General features: G+C 45.8%; 14 non-coding genes and 2 pseudogenes across 14 annotated transcripts; all 16 read left to right on the top strand.

Moving 5' to 3' along the window:
* The first annotated feature begins 497 nt into the window (after window positions 1-497).
* On the top strand, window positions 498-688 carry LOC141188868 (U2 spliceosomal RNA). Its single transcript, XR_012262947.1, has one exon. It is a non-coding gene; the product is annotated as a U2 spliceosomal RNA (small nuclear RNA).
* Window positions 689-1,808: 1,120 nt separating this feature from the next.
* On the top strand, window positions 1,809-1,924 carry LOC141186122 (U2 spliceosomal RNA; annotated as a pseudogene).
* Window positions 1,925-2,448: 524 nt separating this feature from the next.
* On the top strand, window positions 2,449-2,631 carry LOC141185854 (U2 spliceosomal RNA). The gene has a single exon (XR_012260456.1). It is a non-coding gene; the product is annotated as a U2 spliceosomal RNA (small nuclear RNA).
* Window positions 2,632-3,750: 1,119 nt separating this feature from the next.
* On the top strand, window positions 3,751-3,941 carry LOC141188867 (U2 spliceosomal RNA). Its single transcript, XR_012262946.1, has one exon. It is a non-coding gene; the product is annotated as a U2 spliceosomal RNA (small nuclear RNA).
* Window positions 3,942-5,062: 1,121 nt separating this feature from the next.
* LOC141188866 (U2 spliceosomal RNA) lies at window positions 5,063-5,253 on the top strand. The gene has a single exon (XR_012262945.1). It is a non-coding gene; the product is annotated as a U2 spliceosomal RNA (small nuclear RNA).
* A 1,119-nt stretch (window positions 5,254-6,372) lies between these two features.
* LOC141185031 (U2 spliceosomal RNA) lies at window positions 6,373-6,563 on the top strand. Its single transcript, XR_012259731.1, has one exon. It is a non-coding gene; the product is annotated as a U2 spliceosomal RNA (small nuclear RNA).
* A 1,119-nt stretch (window positions 6,564-7,682) lies between these two features.
* LOC141188864 (U2 spliceosomal RNA) lies at window positions 7,683-7,873 on the top strand. The gene has a single exon (XR_012262943.1). It is a non-coding gene; the product is annotated as a U2 spliceosomal RNA (small nuclear RNA).
* Window positions 7,874-8,993: 1,120 nt separating this feature from the next.
* Window positions 8,994-9,184, top strand: LOC141188863 (U2 spliceosomal RNA). The gene has a single exon (XR_012262942.1). It is a non-coding gene; the product is annotated as a U2 spliceosomal RNA (small nuclear RNA).
* A 1,120-nt stretch (window positions 9,185-10,304) lies between these two features.
* LOC141186225 (U2 spliceosomal RNA) lies at window positions 10,305-10,396 on the top strand (annotated as a pseudogene).
* Window positions 10,397-11,185: 789 nt separating this feature from the next.
* On the top strand, window positions 11,186-11,368 carry LOC141185731 (U2 spliceosomal RNA). The gene has a single exon (XR_012260362.1). It is a non-coding gene; the product is annotated as a U2 spliceosomal RNA (small nuclear RNA).
* A 1,120-nt stretch (window positions 11,369-12,488) lies between these two features.
* LOC141188862 (U2 spliceosomal RNA) lies at window positions 12,489-12,679 on the top strand. The gene has a single exon (XR_012262941.1). It is a non-coding gene; the product is annotated as a U2 spliceosomal RNA (small nuclear RNA).
* Window positions 12,680-13,805: 1,126 nt separating this feature from the next.
* On the top strand, window positions 13,806-13,996 carry LOC141188861 (U2 spliceosomal RNA). Its single transcript, XR_012262940.1, has one exon. It is a non-coding gene; the product is annotated as a U2 spliceosomal RNA (small nuclear RNA).
* Window positions 13,997-15,122: 1,126 nt separating this feature from the next.
* LOC141185421 (U2 spliceosomal RNA) lies at window positions 15,123-15,313 on the top strand. Its single transcript, XR_012260085.1, has one exon. It is a non-coding gene; the product is annotated as a U2 spliceosomal RNA (small nuclear RNA).
* Window positions 15,314-16,432: 1,119 nt separating this feature from the next.
* Window positions 16,433-16,623, top strand: LOC141188860 (U2 spliceosomal RNA). The gene has a single exon (XR_012262939.1). It is a non-coding gene; the product is annotated as a U2 spliceosomal RNA (small nuclear RNA).
* A 1,120-nt stretch (window positions 16,624-17,743) lies between these two features.
* LOC141191380 (U2 spliceosomal RNA) lies at window positions 17,744-17,934 on the top strand. Its single transcript, XR_012265377.1, has one exon. It is a non-coding gene; the product is annotated as a U2 spliceosomal RNA (small nuclear RNA).
* Window positions 17,935-19,055: 1,121 nt separating this feature from the next.
* LOC141188859 (U2 spliceosomal RNA) lies at window positions 19,056-19,246 on the top strand. Its single transcript, XR_012262938.1, has one exon. It is a non-coding gene; the product is annotated as a U2 spliceosomal RNA (small nuclear RNA).
* Window positions 19,247-19,655: the final 409 nt, after the last annotated feature.

Raw genomic sequence — 19,655 nt, 5'->3', positions numbered from 1 at the left:
TCTGTGAGCTTCTCAGTGACATTCAGCCATCCAGGTATCCCGCCTGCAGTAGACGGAATGTGGCAATGGAACGCTGGCTGCGCGTGTCATAATAGGCTCTGAGCCTTTATATACCTGCGCACAGCAGCAGTCACCTTCAGTCTGCTGCTGGAAAGCCAGCAGCAGCAGCAGCAGGAGAGGTAATTAATCAGCAACCCTCCTGCTAAGGGTAGACAGCTGCTCGTTCCACCCCCCCCCGCCTTAATTGGTTCTCCTCCCTTCCAACGGTGTTGAGGCGGGTGGGAACAGCCGGGGGTTGAGGGTACTGTGCTAAAAGAGGTGGAGTTATGCAGATCTAAAACGCGTGGATTGCAGCAGCAGCAAGCCGAAAAGTGCAGGCATGTGAGGGATCTAGAGGTTGACAGCATGTCTTCTTAACGGGAGTCCAGGTGGCCATCTCCACAAATGGACTTTTCAGAATCCTTGGGTGGCACCGTAGTCGGAAACCAATTCTGGTTATCGCTTCTCGGCCTTTTGGCTAAGATCAAGTGTAGTATCTGTTCTTATCAGTTTAATATCTGATACGTCCCCTATCTGGGGACCATATATTAAATGGATTTTTAGAACAGGGAGATGGAAAAAGAGCTTGCTCTGTCCACTCCACGCATTGACCTGGTATTGCAGTATCTCCAGGACCGGTGCACCCCTTCTTTAATGCAGTTTCTAAAATCAGAAAGAATTGAATTCAATGCTTTTTGTTCATTTTGCTTGTTTGTCGGATTTTGGGATGGACTCTTTGGCTTTGCTTTTCTTCTCCTCATTGGATTTTTCATGTTAAAAGTTGCAGAAGCCAGATGACAAGCTCATTTTGGTTCAACTTCAGCAACTGTGCATTGCATTGCCATGTAATGTAATGTAATGCAATGCTATCTATCTAGCTCTCCCTCTATACTTCCTTTTGGATAAACAGACATATTAGGCAAGCATTTTGGAGCTTTCACCTAAATAACTACAGGTGGTGAGATAAGCTGCACAATATAATTGACCTTTCAGTATATTGTTGCACACACACCATCTATTTAGCAAATGCCCTTGTTATCAACAGCAGCCTTTTAAACTCACCTGAGCTAACAGGTATGTGAGCTGGTTACTCTGCTGCGCTTAAAATTTCTTTTTTGGTTTGCTACAATGCCTTTTCTGAAACGTTGTCTCCCTCTGCTGGAACACTGACTTCTTTCATTTAATGCCTGCAGACTATAAAAGAGAAACCAACCCAAAAAGTTTGGTTGATTAGTCTGTGGCATTCTTTTAAACTGTTGCTTATGGCGGTCTCTGTGAGCTTCTCAGTGACATTCAGCCATCCAGGTATCCCGCCTGCAGTAGACGGAATGTGGCAATGGAACGCTGGCTGCGCGTGTCATAATAGGCTCTGAGCCTTTATATACCTGCGCACAGCAGCAGCCACCTTCAGTCTGCTGCTGGACAGCCAGCAGCAGCAGCAGCAGGAGAGGTAATTAATCAGCAACCCTCCTGCTAAGGGTAGACAGCTGCTCGTTCCACCCCCCCCCCGCCTTAATTGGTTCTCCTCCCTTCCAACGGTGTTGAGGCGGGTGGGAACAGCCGGGGGTTGAGGGTACTGTGCTAAAAGAGGTGGAGTTATGCAGATCTAAAACGCGTGGATTGCAGCAGCAGCAAGCCGAAAAGTGCAGGCATGTGAGGGATCTAGAGGTTGACAGCATGTCTTCTTAACGGGAGTCCAGGTGGCCATCTCCACAAATGGACTTTTCAGAATCCTTGGGTGGCACCGTAGTCGGAAACCAATTCTGGTTATCGCTTCTCGGCCTTTTGGCTAAGATCAAGTGTAGTATCTTTTGAAAAGGCAGTTTTGTCCTTGGGCTGCCCTAGTAAATTGATGCATATTACACACTGGTTTGGTGCACTTGTTAGTACGCCAGGTGGCTCATAGAGTTATCTGATGGAAAACATGGCCCTCCAGGATCGAAGTCACTAGGCTGGGTAAGTGTGAGGGCTTTGGAGCAATGTGCCCCAGGAGTAGGCGCCCTGGTGGGAGTCCAAGCTTACTCGGACTGGGAACCCCAGAAAGACTTGGCTTCGTAGCACGCCGCACCTTTGCCAATCATACTTTCTGAGCAACCCCCCCTATTCCTGGCCTCCGGGCTAGGAAGGGGAATTTTTATAAACCCGGTCGGAGGTCCGGTCAGCTTTGGGCTGAGAAACCAACACAGGCTCCAGCTCCACTAGGGTGGCAGCCTAGATGGAAGCTGGGAGCACGAAAACGGCTCTTCTCCGGCTTCGGCTAGGGAGAGCATCGGAGATCCCTGACCCTCGCTGTGGCCTTCTGGCTCGGAGGGATGGGGATGGTTTATTGGGGACCCTCTCCTCCGGGAAGGGTCCACATGAATCCTCGCCTCGTGCGCTGTTTTGGTGTGACTTCGGTCACATTTTTCAGTGCCTTGGATGCAGCTTCAATGAAAAAAATCTGTTCTTATCAGTTTAATATCTGATACGTCCCCTATCTGGGGAGCATATATTAAATGGATTTTTAGAACAGGGAGATGGGAAAAGAGCTTGCTCTGTCCACTCCACGCATTGACCTGGTATTGCAGTATCTCCAGGACCGGTGCACCCCTTCTTTAATGCAGTTTCTAAAATCAGAAAGAATTGAATTCAATGCTTTTTGTTCATTTTGCTTGTTTGTCGGATTTTGGGATGGACTCTTTGGCTTTGCTTTTCTTCTCCTCATTGGATTTTTCATGTTAAAAGTTGCAGAAGCCAGATGACAAGCTCATTTTGGTTCAACTTCAGCAACTGTGCATTGCATTGCCATGTAATGTAATGTAATGCAATGCTATCTATCTAGCTCTCCCTCTATACTTCCTTTTGGATAAACAGACATATTAGGCAAGCATTTTGGAGCTTTCACCTAAATAACTACAGGTGGTGAGATAAGCTGCACAATATAATTGACCTTTCAGTATATTGTTGCACACACACCATCTATTTAGCAAATGCCCTTGTTATCAACAGCAGCCTTTTAAACTCACCTGAGCTAACAGGTATGTGAGCTGGTTACTCTGCTGCGCTTAAAATTTCTTTTTTGGTTTGCTACAATGCCTTTTCTGAAACGTTGTCTCCCTCTGCTGGAACACTGACTTCTTTCATTTAATGCCTGCAGACTATAAAAGAGAAACCAACCCAAAAAGTTTGGTTGATTAGTCTGTGGCATTCTTTTAAACTGTTGCTTATGGCGGTCTCTGTGAGCTTCTCAGTGACATTCAGCCATCCAGGTATCCCGCCTGCAGTAGACGGAATGTGGCAATGGAACGCTGGCTGCGCGTGTCATAATAGGCTCTGAGCCTTTATATACCTGCGCTCAGCAGCAGCCACCTTCAGTCTGCTGCTGGACAGCCAGCAGCAGCAGCAGCAGGAGAGGTAATTAATCAGCAACCCTCCTGCTAAGGGTAGACAGCTGCTCGTTCCACCCCCCCCCGCCTTAATTGGTTCTCCTCCCTTCCAACGGTGTTGAGGCGGGTGGGAACAGCCGGGGGTTGAGGGTACTGTGCTAAAAGAGGTGGAGTTATGCAGATCTAAAACGCGTGGATTGCAGCAGCAGCAAGCCGAAAAGTGCAGGCATGTGAGGGATCTAGAGGTTGACAGCATGTCTTCTTAACGGGAGTCCAGGTGGCCATCTCCACAAATGGACTTTTCAGAATCCTTGGGTGGCACTGTAGTCGGAAACCAATTCTGGTTATCGCTTCTCGGCCTTTTGGCTAAGATCAAGTGTAGTATCTGTTCTTATCAGTTTAATATCTGATACGTCCCCTATCTGGGGACCATATATTAAATGGATTTTTAGAACAGGGAGATGGAAAAAGAGCTTGCTCTGTCCACTCCACGCATTGACCTGGTATTGCAGTATCTCCAGGACCGGTGCACCCCTTCTTTAATGCAGTTTCTAAAATCAGAAAGAATTGAATTCAATGCTTTTTGTTCATTTTGCTTGTTTGTCGGATTTTGGGATGGACTCTTTGGCTTTGCTTTTCTTCTCCTCATTGGATTTTTCATGTTAAAAGTTGCAGAAGCCAGATGACAAGCTCATTTTGGTTCAACTTCAGCAACTGTGCATTGCATTGCCATGTAATGTAATGTAATGCAATGCTATCTATCTAGCTCTCCCTCTATACTTCCTTTTGGATAAACAGACATATTAGGCAAGCATTTTGGAGCTTTCACCTAAATAACTACAGGTGGTGAGATAAGCTGCACAATATAATTGACCTTTCAGTATATTGTTGCACACACACCATCTATTTAGCAAATGCCCTTGTTATCAACAGCAGCCTTTTAAACTCACCTGAGCTAACAGGTATGTGAGCTGGTTACTCTGCTGCGCTTAAAATTTCTTTTTTGGTTTGCTACAATGCCTTTTCTGAAACGTTGTCTCCCTCTGCTGGAACACTGACTTCTTTCATTTAATGCCTGCAGACTATAAAAGAGAAACCAACCCAAAAAGTTTGGTTGATTAGTCTGTGGCATTCTTTTAAACTGTTGCTTATGGCGGTCTCTGTGAGCTTCTCAGTGACATTCAGCCATCCAGGTATCCCGCCTGCAGTAGACGGAATGTGGCAATGGAACGCTGGCTGCGCGTGTCATAATAGGCTCTGAGCCTTTATATACCTGCGCACAGCAGCAGCCACCTTCAGTCTGCTGCTGGACAGCCAGCAGCAGCAGCAGCAGCAGGAGAGGTAATTAATCAGCAACCCTCCTGCTAAGGGTAGACAGCTGCTCGTTCCACCCCCCCCCCCGCCTTAATTGGTTCTCCTCCCTTCCAACGGTGTTGAGGCGGGTGGGAACAGCCGGGGGTTGAGGGTACTGTGCTAAAAGAGGTGGAGTTATGCAGATCTAAAACGCGTGGATTGCAGCAGCAAGCCGAAAAGTGCAGGCATGTGAGGGATCTAGAGGTTGACAGCATGTCTTCTTAACGGGAGTCCAGGTGGCCATCTCCACAAATGGACTTTTCAGAATCCTTGGGTGGCACCGTAGTCGGAAACCAATTCTGGTTATCGCTTCTCGGCCTTTTGGCTAAGATCAAGTGTAGTATCTGTTCTTATCAGTTTAATATCTGATACGTCCCCTATCTGGGGACCATATATTAAATGGATTTTTAGAACAGGGAGATGGAAAAAGAGCTTGCTCTGTCCACTCCACGCATTGACCTGGTATTGCAGTATCTCCAGGACCGGTGCACCCCTTCTTTAATGCAGTTTCTAAAATCAGAAAGAATTGAATTCAATGCTTTTTGTTCATTTTGCTTGTTTGTCGGATTTTGGGATGGACTCTTTGGCTTTGCTTTTCTTCTCCTCATTGGATTTTTCATGTTAAAAGTTGCAGAAGCCAGATGACAAGCTCATTTTGGTTCAACTTCAGCAACTGTGCATTGCATTGCCATGTAATGTAATGTAATGCAATGCTATCTATCTAGCTCTCCCTCTATACTTCCTTTTGGATAAACAGACATATTAGGCAAGCATTTTGGAGCTTTCACCTAAATAACTACAGGTGGTGAGATAAGCTGCATAATATAATTGACCTTTCAGTATATTGTTGCACACACACCATCTATTTAGCAAATGCCCTTGTTATCAACAGCAGCCTTTTAAAGTCACCTGAGCTAACAGGTATGTGAGCTGCTTACTCTGCTGCGCTTAAAATTTCTTTTTTGGTTTGCTACAATGCCTTTTCTGAAACGTTGTCTCCCTCTGCTGGAACACTGACTTCTTTCATTTAATGCCTGCAGACTATAAAAGAGAAACCAACCCAAAAAGTTTGGTTGATTAGTCTGTGGCATTCTTTTAAACTGTTGCTTATGGCGGTCTCTGTGAGCTTCTCAGTGACATTCAGCCATCCAGGTATCCCGCCTGCAGTAGACGGAATGTGGCAATGGAACGCTGGCTGCGCGTGTCATAATAGGCTCTGAGCCTTTATATACCTGCGCACAGCAGCAGCCACCTTCAGTCTGCTGCTGGACAGCCAGCAGCAGCAGCAGCAGGAGAGGTAATTAATCAGCAACCCTCCTGCTAAGGGTAGACAGCTGCTCGTTCCACCCCCCCCCGCCTTAATTGGTTCTCCTCCCTTCCAACGGTGTTGAGGCGGGTGGGAACAGCCGGGGGTTGAGGGTACTGTGCTAAAAGAGGTGGAGTTAGGCAGATCTAAAACGCGTGGATTGCAGCAGCAGCAAGCCGAAAAGTGCAGGCATGTGAGGGATCTAGAGGTTGACAGCATGTCTTCTTAACGGGAGTCCAGGTGGCCATCTCCACAAATGGACTTTTCAGAATCCTTGGGTGGCACTGTAGTCGGAAACCAATTCTGGTTATCGCTTCTCGGCCTTTTGGCTAAGATCAAGTGTAGTGTCTGTTCTTATCAGTTTAATATCTGATACGTCCCCTATCTGGGGACCATATATTAAATGGATTTTTAGAACAGGGAGATGGAAAAAGAGCTTGCTCTGTCCACTCCACGCATTGACCTGGTATTGCAGTATCTCCAGGACCGGTGCACCCCTTCTTTAATGCAGTTTCTAAAATCAGAAAGAATTGAATTCAATGCTTTTTGTTCATTTTGCTTGTTTGTCGGATTTTGGGATGGACTCTTTGGCTTTGCTTTTCTTCTCCTCATTGGATTTTTCATGTTAAAAGTTGCAGAAGCCAGATGACAAGCTCATTTTGGTTCAACTTCAGCAACTGTGCATTGCATTGCCATGTAATGTAATGTAATGCAATGCTATCTATCTAGCTCTCCCTCTATACTTCCTTTTGGATAAACAGACATATTAGGCAAGCATTTTGGAGCTTTCACCTAAATAACTACAGGTGGTGAGATAAGCTGCACAATATAATTGACCTTTCAGTATATTGTTGCACACACACCATCTATTTAGCAAATGCCCTTGTTATCAACAGCAGCCTTTTAAAGTCACCTGAGCTAACAGGTATGTGAGCTGGTTACTCTGCTGCGCTTAAAATTTCTTTTTTGGTTTGCTACAATGCCTTTTCTGAAACGTTGTCTCCCTCTGCTGGAACACTGACTTCTTTCATTTAATGCCTGCAGACTATAAAAGAGAAACCAACCCAAAAAGTTTGGTTGATTAGTCTGTGGCATTCTTTTAAACTGTTGCTTATGGCGGTCTCTGTGAGCTTCTCAGTGACATTCAGCCATCCAGGTATCCCGCCTGCAGTAGACGGAATGTGGCAATGGAACGCTGGCTGCGCGTGTCATAATAGGCTCTGAGCCTTTATATACCTGCGCACAGCAGCAGCCACCTTCAGTCTGCTGCTGGACAGCCAGCAGCAGCAGCAGCAGGAGAGGTAATTAATCAGCAACCCTCCTGCTAAGGGTAGACAGCTGCTCGTTCCACCCCCCCCCGCCTTAATTGGTTCTCCTCCCTTCCAACGGTGTTGAGGCGGGTGGGAACAGCCGGGGGTTGAGGGTACTGTGCTAAAAGAGGTGGAGTTATGCAGATCTAAAACGCGTGGATTGCAGCAGCAGCAAGCCGAAAAGTGCAGGCATGTGAGGGATCTAGAGGTTGACAGCATGTCTTCTTAACGGGAGTCCAGGTGGCCATCTCCACAAATGGACTTTTCAGAATCCTTGGGTGGCACCGTAGTCGGAAACCAATTCTGGTTATCGCTTCTCGGCCTTTTGGCTAAGATCAAGTGTAGTATCTGTTCTTATCAGTTTAATATCTGATACGTCCCCTATCTGGGGACCATATATTAAATGGATTTTTAGAACAGGGAGATGGAAAAAGAGCTTGCTCTGTCCACTCCACGCATTGACCTGGTATTGCAGTATCTCCAGGACCGGTGCACCCCTTCTTTAATGCAGTTTCTAAAATCAGAAAGAATTGAATTCAATGCTTTTTGTTCATTTTGCTTGTTTGTCGGATTTTGGGATGGACTCTTTGGCTTTGCTTTTCTTCTCCTCATTGGATTTTTCATGTTAAAAGTTGCAGAAGCCAGATGACAAGCTCATTTTGGTTCAACTTCAGCAACTGTGCATTGCATTGCCATGTAATGTTATGTAATGCAATGCTATCTATCTAGCTCTCCCTCTATACTTCCTTTTGGATAAACAGACATATTAGGCAAGCATTTTGGAGCTTTCACCTAAATAACTACAGGTGGTGAGATAAGCTGCACAATATAATTGACCTTTCAGTATATTGTTGCACACACACCATCTATTTAGCAAATGCCCTTGTTATCAACAGCAGCCTTTTAAACTCACCTGAGCTAACAGGTATGTGAGCTGGTTACTCTGCTGCGCTTAAAATTTCTTTTTTGGTTTGCTACAATGCCTTTTCTGAAACGTTGTCTCCCTCTGCTGGAACACTGACTTCTTTCATTTAATGCCTGCAGACTATAAAAGAGAAACCAACCCAAAAAGTTTGGTTGATTAGTCTGTGGCATTCTTTTAAACTGTTGCTTATGGCGGTCTCTGTGAGCTTCTCAGTGACATTCAGCCATCCAGGTATCCCGCCTGCAGTAGACGGAATGTGGCAATGGAACGCTGGCTGCGCGTGTCATAATAGGCTCTGAGCCTTTATATACCTGCGCACAGCAGCAGCCACCTTCAGTCTGCTGCTGGACAGCCAGCAGCAGCAGCAGCAGGAGAGGTAATTAATCAGCAACCCTCCTGCTAAGGGTAGACAGCTGCTCGTTCCACCCCCCCCCCGCCTTAATTGGTTCTCCTCCCTTCCAACGGTGTTGAGGCGGGTGGGAACAGCCGGGGGTTGAGGGTACTGTGCTAAAAGAGGTGGAGTTATGCAGATCTAAAACGCGTGGATTGCAGCAGCAGCAAGCCGAAAAGTGCAGGCATGTGAGGGATCTAGAGGTTGACAGCATGTCTTCTTAACGGGAGTCCAGGTGGCCATCTCCACAAATGGACTTTTCAGAATCCTTGGGTGGCACCGTAGTCGGAAACCAATTCTGGTTATCGCTTCTCGGCCTTTTGGCTAAGATCAAGTGTAGTATCTGTTCTTATCAGTTTAATATCTGATACGTCCCCTATCTGGGGACCATATATTAAATGGATTTTTAGAACAGGGAGATGGAAAAAGAGCTTGCTCTGTCCACTCCACGCATTGACCTGGTATTGCAGTATCTCCAGGACCGGTGCACCCCTTCTTTAATGCAGTTTCTAAAATCAGAAAGAATTGAATTCAATGCTTTTTGTTCATTTTGCTTGTTTGTCGGATTTTGGGATGGACTCTTTGGCTTTGCTTTTCTTCTCCTCATTGGATTTTTCATGTTAAAAGTTGCAGAAGCCAGATGACAAGCTCATTTTGGTTCAACTTCAGCAACTGTGCATTGCATTGCCATGTAATGTAATGTAATGCAATGCTATCTATCTAGCTCTCCCTCTATACTTCCTTTTGGATAAACAGACATATTAGGCAAGCATTTTGGAGCTTTCACCTAAATAACTACAGGTGGTGAGATAAGCTGCACAATATAATTGACCTTTCAGTATATTGTTGCACACACACCATCTATTTAGCAAATGCCCTTGTTATCAACAGCAGCCTTTTAAACTCACCTGAGCTAACAGGTATGTGAGCTGGTTACTCTGCTGCGCTTAAAATTTCTTTTTTGGTTTGCTACAATGCCTTTTCTGAAACGTTGTCTCCCTCTGCTGGAACACTGACTTCTTTCATTTAATGCCTGCAGACTATAAAAGAGAAACCAACCCAAAAAGTTTGGTTGATTAGTCTGTGGCATTCTTTTAAACTGTTGCTTATGGCGGTCTCTGTGAGCTTCTCAGTGACATTCAGCCATCCAGGTATCCCGCCTGCAGTAGACGGAATGTGGCAATGGAACGCTGGCTGCGCGTGTCATAATAGGCTCTGAGCCTTTATATACCTGCGCACAGCAGCAGCCACCTTCAGTCTGCTGCTGGACAGCCAGCAGCAGCAGCAGCAGGAGAGGTAATTAATCAGCAACCCTCCTGCTAAGGGTAGACAGCTGCTCGTTCCACCCCCCCACCGCCTTAATTGGTTCTCCTCCCTTCCAACGGTGTTGAGGCGGGTGGGAACAGCCGGGGGTTGAGGGTACTGTGCTAAAAGAGGTGGAGTTATGCAGATCTAAAACGCGTGGATTGCAGCAGCAGCAAGCCGAAAAGTGCAGGCATGTGAGGGATCTAGAGGTTGACAGCATGTCTTCTTAACGGGAGTCCAGGTGGCCATCTCCACAAATGGACTTTTCAGAATCCTTGGGTGGCACCGTAGTCGGAAACCAATTCTGGTTATCGCTTCTCGGCCTTTTGGCTAAGATCAAGTGTAGTATCTTTCGAAAAGGCGGTTTTGGATGTTGGCCGCCCTAGTAGATTGATACATTATGCACACTGGGGTTTAGGCGCTTGTTAGTACGCCAGGTGGCTAATATAGTCATCTGGTGGAAAGCATGGCCCCCCAATATCGACGCCATTGGGCCGGGGAAGATCGAAAGCCCGAAGTGTGAAGTGCCCCAGGAGTGGTGACCCTGGGGTGCCTTAACTCACTGGGATTGGGAACCCCACTTGAGTTTATGGCACATTTGCACAAGCACTTCAAATTTTCTTTCTTCGCACACACCCTTATTCCGGGCCTTCTGGCCTTAGGATGGGGAATTTTTCAATTCCCGGTCGAAGGTCCGGGCAGTATTATACTGTAAAACCTTCACTATTTATTTAATTTCTTTGTCACTGTGTGTCCACTTATTCACGTGTGTCACGTCCTACTAGGATTTTGTCGGGATGCGGTTCCCTTACGGGTTCCTCTCTTGGCAGGTCTAGGGGGGGAGTGTGTGGCCATCAGGTTCCGCTCCCCCCTGAACCCCCCTGGCTCTCCTCTTTCGGGAGGAGAGCATTGTTGGCTCCCCTCTTCCGGGAGGGGAGCACAGTCTTTGGCTCCCAGTGCCTTGCTCGGGTGAGAACTCGGGCAGGTGCTGGGGGTAAGATTGGGTCGCCTCTGGCTTCGGCTGGAGGTGGCTTTTTGTCCCTGTTCCTCGCTGTGGCCTTTTGGCTCGGAGGGACGGGGAATGGTTTGGGGGACCCTTCTCCTTTTGGAGAGGGTTTCAAGAAGACCAGCATCCTAGTGCACTTTTTTTGTGGCACTTGTCACTTTTTTAAGCGCACTCGGGTTTTGTACACGAATTCGGGCTTTCGATAAAAAAAAAAATCTGTTCTTATCAGTTTAATATCTGATACGTCCCCTATCTGGGGACCATATATTAAATGGATTTTTAGAACAGGGAGATGGAAAAAGAGCTTGCTCTGTCCACTCCACGCATTGACCTGGTATTGCAGTATCTCCAGGACCGGTGCACCCCTTCTTTAATGCAGTTTCTAAAATCAGAAAGAATTGAATTCAATGCTTTTTGTTCATTTTGCTTGTTTGTCGGATTTTGGGATGGACTCTTTGGCTTTGCTTTTCTTCTCCTCATTGGATTTTTCATGTTAAAAGTTGCAGAAGCCAGATGACAAGCTCATTTTGGTTCAACTTCAGCAACTGTGCATTGCATTGCCATGTAATGTAATGTAATGCAATGCTATCTATCTAGCTCTCCCTCTATACTTCCTTTTGGATAAACAGACATATTAGGCAAGCATTTTGGAGCTTTCACCTAAATAACTACAGGTGGTGAGATAAGCTGCACAATATAATTGACCTTTCAGTATATTGTTGCACACACACCATCTATTTAGCAAATGCCCTTGTTATCAATAGCAGCCTTTTAAACTCACCTGAGCTAACAGGTATGTGAGCTGGTTACTCTGCTGCGCTTAAAATTTCTTTTTTGGTTTGCTACAATGCCTTTTCTGAAACGTTGTCTCCCTCTGCTGGAACACTGACTTCTTTCATTTAATGCCTGCAGACTATAAAAGAGAAACCAACCCAAAAAGTTTGGTTGATTAGTCTGTGGCATTCTTTTAAACTGTTGCTTATGGCGGTCTCTGTGAGCTTCTCAGTGACATTCAGCCATCCAGGTATCCCGCCTGCAGTAGACGGAATGTGGCAATGGAACGCTGGCTGCGCGTGTCATAATAGGCTCTGATCCTTTATATACCTGCGCACAGCAGCAGCCACCTTCAGTCTGCTGCTGGACAGCCAGCAGCAGCAGCAGCAGGAGAGGTAATTAATCAGCAACCCTCCTGCTAAGGGTAGACAGCTGCTCGTTCCACCCCCCCCCCGCCTTAATTGGTTCTCCTCCCTTCCAACGGTGTTGAGGCGGGTGGGAACAGCCGGGGGTTGAGGGTACTGTGCTAAAAGAGGTGGAGTTATGCAGATCTAAAACGCGTGGATTGCAGCAGCAGCAAGCCGAAAAGTGCAGGCATGTGAGGGATCTAGAGGTTGACAGCATGTCTTCTTAACGGGAGTCCAGGTGGCCATCTCCACAAATGGACTTTTCAGAATCCTTGGGTGGCACCGTAGTCGGAAACCAATTCTGGTTATCGCTTCTCGGCCTTTTGGCTAAGATCAAGTGTAGTATCTGTTCTTATCAGTTTAATATCTGATACGTCCCCTATCTGGGGACCATATATTAAATGGATTTTTAGAACAGGGAGATGGAAAAAGAGCTTGCTCTGTCCACTCCACGCATTGACCTGGTATTGCAGTATCTCCAGGACCGGTGCACCCCTTCTTTAATGCAGTTTCTAAAATCAGAAAGAATTGAATTCAATGCTTTTTGTTCATTTTGCTTGTTTGTCGGATTTTGGGATGGACTCTTTGGCTTTGCTTTTCTTCTCCTCATTGGATTTTTCATGTTAAAAGTTGCAGAAGCCAGATGACAAGCTCATTTTGGTTCAACTTCAGCAGCTGTGCATTGCATTGCCATGTAATGTAATGTAATGCAATGCTATCTATCTAGCTCTCCCTCTATACTTCCTTTTGGATAAACAGACATATTAGGCAAGCATTTTGGAGCTTTCACCTAAATAACTACAGGTGGTGAGATAAGCTGCACAATATAATTGACCTTTCAGTATATTGTTGCACACACACCATCTATTTAGCAAATGCCCTTGTTATCAACAGCAGCCTTTTAAACTCACCTGAGCTAACAGGTATGTGAGCTGGTTACTCTGCTGCGCTTAAAATTTCTTTTTTGGTTTGCTACAATGCCTTTTCTGAAACGTTGTCTCCCTCTGCTGGAACACTGACTTCTTTCATTTAATGCCTGCAGACTATAAAAGAGAAACCAACCCAAAAAGTTTGGTTGATTAGTCTGTGGCATTCTTTTAAACTGTTGCTTATGGCGGTCTCTGTGAGCTTCTCAGTGACATTCAGCCATCCAGGTATCCCGCCTGCAGTAGACGGAATGTGGCAATGGAACGCTGGCTGCGCGTGTCATAATAGGCTCTGAGCCTTTATATACCTGCGCACAGCACCAGCCACCTTCAGTCTGCTGCTGGACAGCCAGCAGCAGCAGCAGCAGCAGGAGAGGTAATTAATCAGCAACCCTCCTGCTAAGGGTAGACAGCTGCTCGTTCCACCCCCCCCCCCCCGCCTTAATTGGTTCTCCTCCCTTCCAACGGTGTTGAGGCGGGTGGGAACAGCCGGGGGTTGAGGGTACTGTGCTAAAAGAGGTGGAGTTATGCAGATCTAAAACGCGTGGATTGCAGCAGCAGCAAGCCGAAAAGTGCAGGCATGTGAGGGATCTAGAGGTTGACAGCATGTCTTCTTAACGGGAGTCCAGGTGGCCATCTCCACAAATGGACTTTTCAGAATCCTTGGGTGGCACCGTAGTCGGAAACCAATTCTGGTTATCGCTTCTCGGCCTTTTGGCTAAGATCAAGTGTAGTATCTGTTCTTATCAGTTTAATATCTGATACGTCCCCTATCTGGGGACCATATATTAAATGGATTTTTAGAACAGGGAGATGGAAAAAGAGCTTGCTCTGTCCACTCCACGCATTGACCTGGTATTGCAGTATCTCCAGGACCGGTGCACCCCTTCTTTAATGCAGTTTCTAAAATCAGAAAGAATTGAATTCAATGCTTTTTGTTCATTTTGCTTGTTTGTCGGATTTTGGGATGGACTCTTTGGCTTTGCTTTTCTTCTCCTCATTGGATTTTTCATGTTAAAAGTTGCAGAAGCCAGATGACAAGCTCATTTTGGTTCAACTTCAGCAGCTGTGCATTGCATTGCCATGTAATGTAATGTAATGCAATGCTATCTATCTAGCTCTCCCTCTATACTTCCTTTTGGATAAACAGACATATTAGGCAAGCATTTTGGAGCTTTCACCTAAATAACTACAGGTGGTGAGATAAGCTGCACAATATAATTGACCTTTCAGTATATTGTTGCACACACACCATCTATTTAGCAAATGCCCTTGTTATCAACAGCAGCCTTTTAAACTCACCTGAGCTAACAGGTATGTGAGCTGGTTACTCTGCTGCGCTTAAAATTTCTTTTTTGGTTTGCTACAATGCCTTTTCTGAAACGTTGTCTCCCTCTGCTGGAACACTGACTTCTTTCATTTAATGCCTGCAGACTATAAAAGAGAAACCAACCCAAAAAGTTTGGTTGATTAGTCTGTGGCATTCTTTTAAACTGTTGCTTATGGCGGTCTCTGTGAGCTTCTCAGTGACATTCAGCCATCCAGGTATCCCGCCTGCAGTAGACGGAATGTGGCAATGGAACGCTGGCTGCGCGTGTCATAATAGGCTCTGAGCCTTTATATACCTGCGCACAGCACCAGCCACCTTCAGTCTGCTGCTGGACAGCCAGCAGCAGCAGCAGCAGCAGGAGAGGTAATTAATCAGCAACCCTCCTGCTAAGGGTAGACAGCTGCTCGTTCCACCCCCCCCCCCCCGCCTTAATTGGTTCTCCTCCCTTCCAACGATGTTGAGGCGGGTGGGAACAGCCGGGGGTTGAGGGTACTGTGCTAAAAGAGGTGGAGTTATGCAGATCTAAAACGCGTGGATTGCAGCAGCAGCAAGCCGAAAAGTGCAGGCATGTGAGGGATCTAGAGGTTGACAGCATGTCTTCTTAACGGGAGTCCAGGTGGCCATCTCCACAAATGGACTTTTCAGAATCCTTGGGTGGCACCGTAGTCGGAAACCAATTCTGGTTATCGCTTCTCGGCCTTTTGGCTAAGATCAAGTGTAGTATCTGTTCTTATCAGTTTAATATCTGATACGTCCCATATCTGGGGACCATATATTAAATGGATTTTTAGAACAGGGAGATGGAAAAAGAGCTTGCTCTGTCCACTCCACGCATTGACCTGGTATTGCAGTATCTCCAGGACCGGTGTACCCCTTCTTTAATGCAGTTTCTAAAATCAGAAAGAATTGAATTCAATGCTTTTTGTTCATTTTGCTTGTTTGTCGGATTTTGGGATGGACTCTTTGGCTTTGCTTTTCTTCTCCTCATTGGATTTTTCATGTTAAAAGTTGCAGAAGCCAGATGACAAGCTCATTTTGGTTCAACTTCAGCAACTGTGCATTGCATTGCCATGTAATGTAATGCAATGCTATCTATCTAGCTCTCCCTCTATACTTCCTTTTGGATAAACAGACATATTAGGCAAGCATTTTGGAGCTTTCACCTAAATAACTACAGGTGGTGAGATAAGCTGCACAATATAATTGACCTTTCAGTATATTGTTGCACACACACCATCTATTTAGCAAATGCCCTTGTTATCAACAGCAGCCTTTTAAACTCACCTGAGCTAACAGGTATGTGAGCTGGTTACTCTGCTGCGCTTAAAATTTCTTTTTTGGTTTGCTACAATGCCTTTTCTGAAACGTTGTCTCTCTCTGCGGGAACACTGACTTCTTTCATTTAATGCCTGCAGACTATAAAAGAGAAACCAACCCAAAAAGTTTGGTTGATTAGTCTGTGGCATTCTTTTAAACTGTTGCTTATGGCGGTCTCTGTGAGCTTCTCAGTGACATTCAGCCATCCAGGTATCCCGCCTGCAGTAGACGGAATGTGGCAATGGAACGCTGGCTGCGCGTGTCATAATAGGCTCTGAGCCTTTATATACCTGCGCACAGCAGCAGCCACCTTCAGTCTGCTGCTGGACAGCCAGCAGCAGCAGGAGAGGTAATTAATCAGCAACCCTCCTGCTAAGGGTAGACAGCTGCTCGTTCCACCCCCCCCCCCCCCCCCGCCGCCTTAATTGGTTCTCCTCCCTTCCAACGGTGTTGAGGCGGGTGGGAACAGCCGGGGGTTGAGGGTACTGTGCTAAAAGAGGTGGAGTTATGCAGATCTAAAACGCGTGGATTGCAGCAGCAGCAAGCCGAAAAGTGCAGGCATGTGAGGGATCTAGAGGTTGACAGCATGTCTTCTTAACGGGAGTCCAGGTGGCCATCTCCACAAATGGACTTTTCAGAATCCTTGGGTGGCACCGTAGTCGGAAACCAATTCTGGTTATCGCTTCTCGGCCTTTTGGCTAAGATCAAGTGTAGTATCTGTTCTTATCAGTTTAATATCTGATACGTCCCCTATCTGGGGACCATATATTAAATGGATTTTTAGAACAGGGAGATGGAAAAAGAGCTTGCTCTGTCCACTCCACGCATTGACCTGGTATTGCAGTATCTCCAGGACCGGTGCACCCCTTCTTTAATGCAGTTTCTAAAATCAGAAAGAATTGAATTCAATGCTTTTTGTTCATTTTGCTTGTTTGTCGGATTTTGGGATGGACTCTTTGGCTTTGCTTTTCTTCTCCTCATTGGATTTTTCATGTTAAAAGTTGCAGAAGCCAGATGACAAGCTCATTTTGGTTCAACTTCAGCAACTGTGCATTGCATTGCCATGTAATGTAATGTAATGCAATGCTATCTATCTAGCTCTCCCTCTATACTTCCTTTTGGATAAACAGACATATTAGGCAAGCATTTTGGAGCTTTCACCTAAATAACTACAGGTGGTGAGATAAGCTGCACAATATAATTGACCTTTCAGTATATTGTTGCACACACACCATCTATTTAGCAAATGCCCTTGTTATCAACAGCAGCCTTTTAAACTCACCTGAGCTAACAGGTATGTGAGCTGGTTACTCTGCTGCGCTTAAAATTTCTTTTTTGGTTTGCTACAATGCCTTTTCTGAAACGTTGTCTCCCTCTGCTGGAACACTGACTTCTTTCATTTAATGCCTGCAGACTATAAAAGAGAAACCAACCCAAAAAGTTTGGTTGATTAGTCTGTGGCATTCTTTTAAACTGTTGCTTATGGCGGTCTCTGTGAGCTTCTCAGTGACATTCAGCCATCCAGGTATCCCGCCTGCAGTAGACGGAATGTGGCAATGGAACGCTGGCTGCGCGTGTCATAATAGGCTCTGAGCCTTTATATACCTGCGCACAGCAGCAGCCACCTTCAGTCTGCTGCTGGACAGCCAGCAGCAGCAGCAGCAGGAGAGGTAATTAATCAGCAACCCTCCTGCTAAGGGTAGACAGCTGCTCGTTCCACCCCCCCCCCGCCTTAATTGGTTCTCCTCCCTTCCAACGGTGTTGAGGCGGGTGGGAACAGCCGGGGGTTGAGGGTACTGTGCTAAAAGAGGTGGAGTTATGCAGATCTAAAACGCGTGGATTGCAGCAGCAGCAAGCCGAAAAGTGCAGGCATGTGAGGGATCTAGAGGTTGACAGCATGTCTTCTTAACGGGAGTCCAGGTGGCCATCTCCACAAATGGACTTTTCAGAATCCTTGGGTGGCACCGTAGTCGGAAACCAATTCTGGTTATCGCTTCTCGGCCTTTTGGCTAAGATCAAGTGTAGTATCTGTTCTTATCAGTTTAATATCTGATACGTCCCCTATCTGGGGACCATATATTAAATGGATTTTTAGAACAGGGAGATGGAAAAAGAGCTTGCTCTGTCCACTCCACGCATTGACCTGGTATTGCAGTATCTCCAGGACCGGTGCACCCCTACTTTAATGCAGTTTCTAAAATCAGAAAGAATTGAATTCAATGCTTTTTGTTCATTTTGCTTGTTTGTCGGATTTTGGGATGGACTCTTTGGCTTTGCTTTTCTTCTCCTCATTGGATTTTTCATGTTAAAAGTTGCAGAAGCCAGATGACAAGCTCATTTTGGTTCAACTTCAGCAACTGTGCATTGCATTGCCATGTAATGTAATGTAATGCAATGCTATCTATCTAGCTCTCCCTCTATACTTCCTTTTGGATAAACAGACATATTAGGCAAGCATTTTGGAGCTTTCACCTAAATAACTACAGGTGGTGAGATAAGCTGCACAATATAATTGACCTTTCAGTATATTGTTGCACACACACCATCTATTTAGCAAATGCCCTTGTTATCAACAGCAGCCTTTTAAACTCACCTGAGCTAACAGGTATGTGAGCTGGTTACTCTGCTGCGCTTAAAATTTCTTTTTTGGTTTGCTACAATGCCTTTTCTGAAACGTTGTCTCCCTCTGCTGGAACACTGACTTCTTTCATTTAATGCCTGCAGACTATAAAAGAGAAACCAACCCAAAAAGTTTGGTTGATTAGTCTGTGGCATTCTTTTAAACTGTTGCTTATGGCGGTCTCTGTGAGCTTCTCAGTGACATTCAGCCATCCAGGTATCCCGCCTGCAGTAGACGGAATGTGGCAATGGAACGCTGGCTGCGCGTGTCATAATAGGCTCTGAGCCTTTAAATACCTGCGCACAGCAGCAGCCACCTTCAGTCTGCTGCTGGACAGCCAGCAGCAGCAGCAGCAGGAGAGGTAATTAATCAGCAACCCTCCTGCTAAGGGTAGACAGCTGCTCGTTCCACCCCCCCCCCCGCCTTAATTGGTTCTCCTCCCTTCCAACGGTGTTGAGGCGGGTGGGAACAGCCGGGGGTTGAGGGTACTGTGCTAAAAGAGGTGGAGTTATGCAGATCTAAAACGCGTGGATTGCAGCAGCAGCAAGCCGAAAATTGCAGGCATGTGAGGGATCTAGAGGTTGACAGCATGTCTTCTTAACGAGAGTCCAGGTGGCCATCTCCACAAATGGACTTTTCAGAATCCTTGGGTGGCACCGTAGTCGGAAACCAATTCTGGTTATCGCTTCTCGGCCTTTTGGCTAAGATCAAGTGTAGTATCTGTTCTTATCAGTTTAATATCTGATACGTCCCCTATCTGGGGACCATATATTAAATGGATTTTTAGAACAGGGAGATGGAAAAAGAGCTTGCTCTGTCCACTCCACGCATTGACCTGGTATTGCAGTATCTCCAGGACCGGTGCACCCCTTCTTTAATGCAGTTTCTAAAATCAGAAAGAATTGAATTCAATGCTTTTTGTTCATTTTGCTTGTTTGTCGGATTTTGGGATGGACTCTTTGGCTTTGCTTTTCTTCTCCTCATTGGATTTTTCATGTTAAAAGTTGCAGAAGCCAGATGACAAGCTCATTTTGGTTCAACTTCAGCAACTGTGCATTGCATTGCCATGTAATGTAATGTAATGCAATGCTATCTATCTAGCTCTCCCTCTATACTTCCTTTTGGATAAACAGACATATTAGGCAAGCATTTTGGAGCTTTCACCTAAATAACTACAGGTGGTGAGATAAGCTGCACAATATAATTGACCTTTCAGTATATTGTTGCACACACACCATCTATTTAGCAAATGCCCTTGTTATCAACAGCAGCCTTTTAAAC

This window comes from Phyllobates terribilis, unplaced genomic scaffold (genome assembly GCF_046119375.1).
Source record: "Phyllobates terribilis strain yellow unplaced genomic scaffold, ASM4611937v1 Scaffold_40__1_contigs__length_11209783, whole genome shotgun sequence".
NCBI lineage: Eukaryota > Metazoa > Chordata > Amphibia > Anura > Dendrobatidae > Phyllobates > Phyllobates terribilis.
Note: the sequence above shows the minus strand (reverse complement) of the source record. Positions and strands in the feature narration are given on the sequence as shown.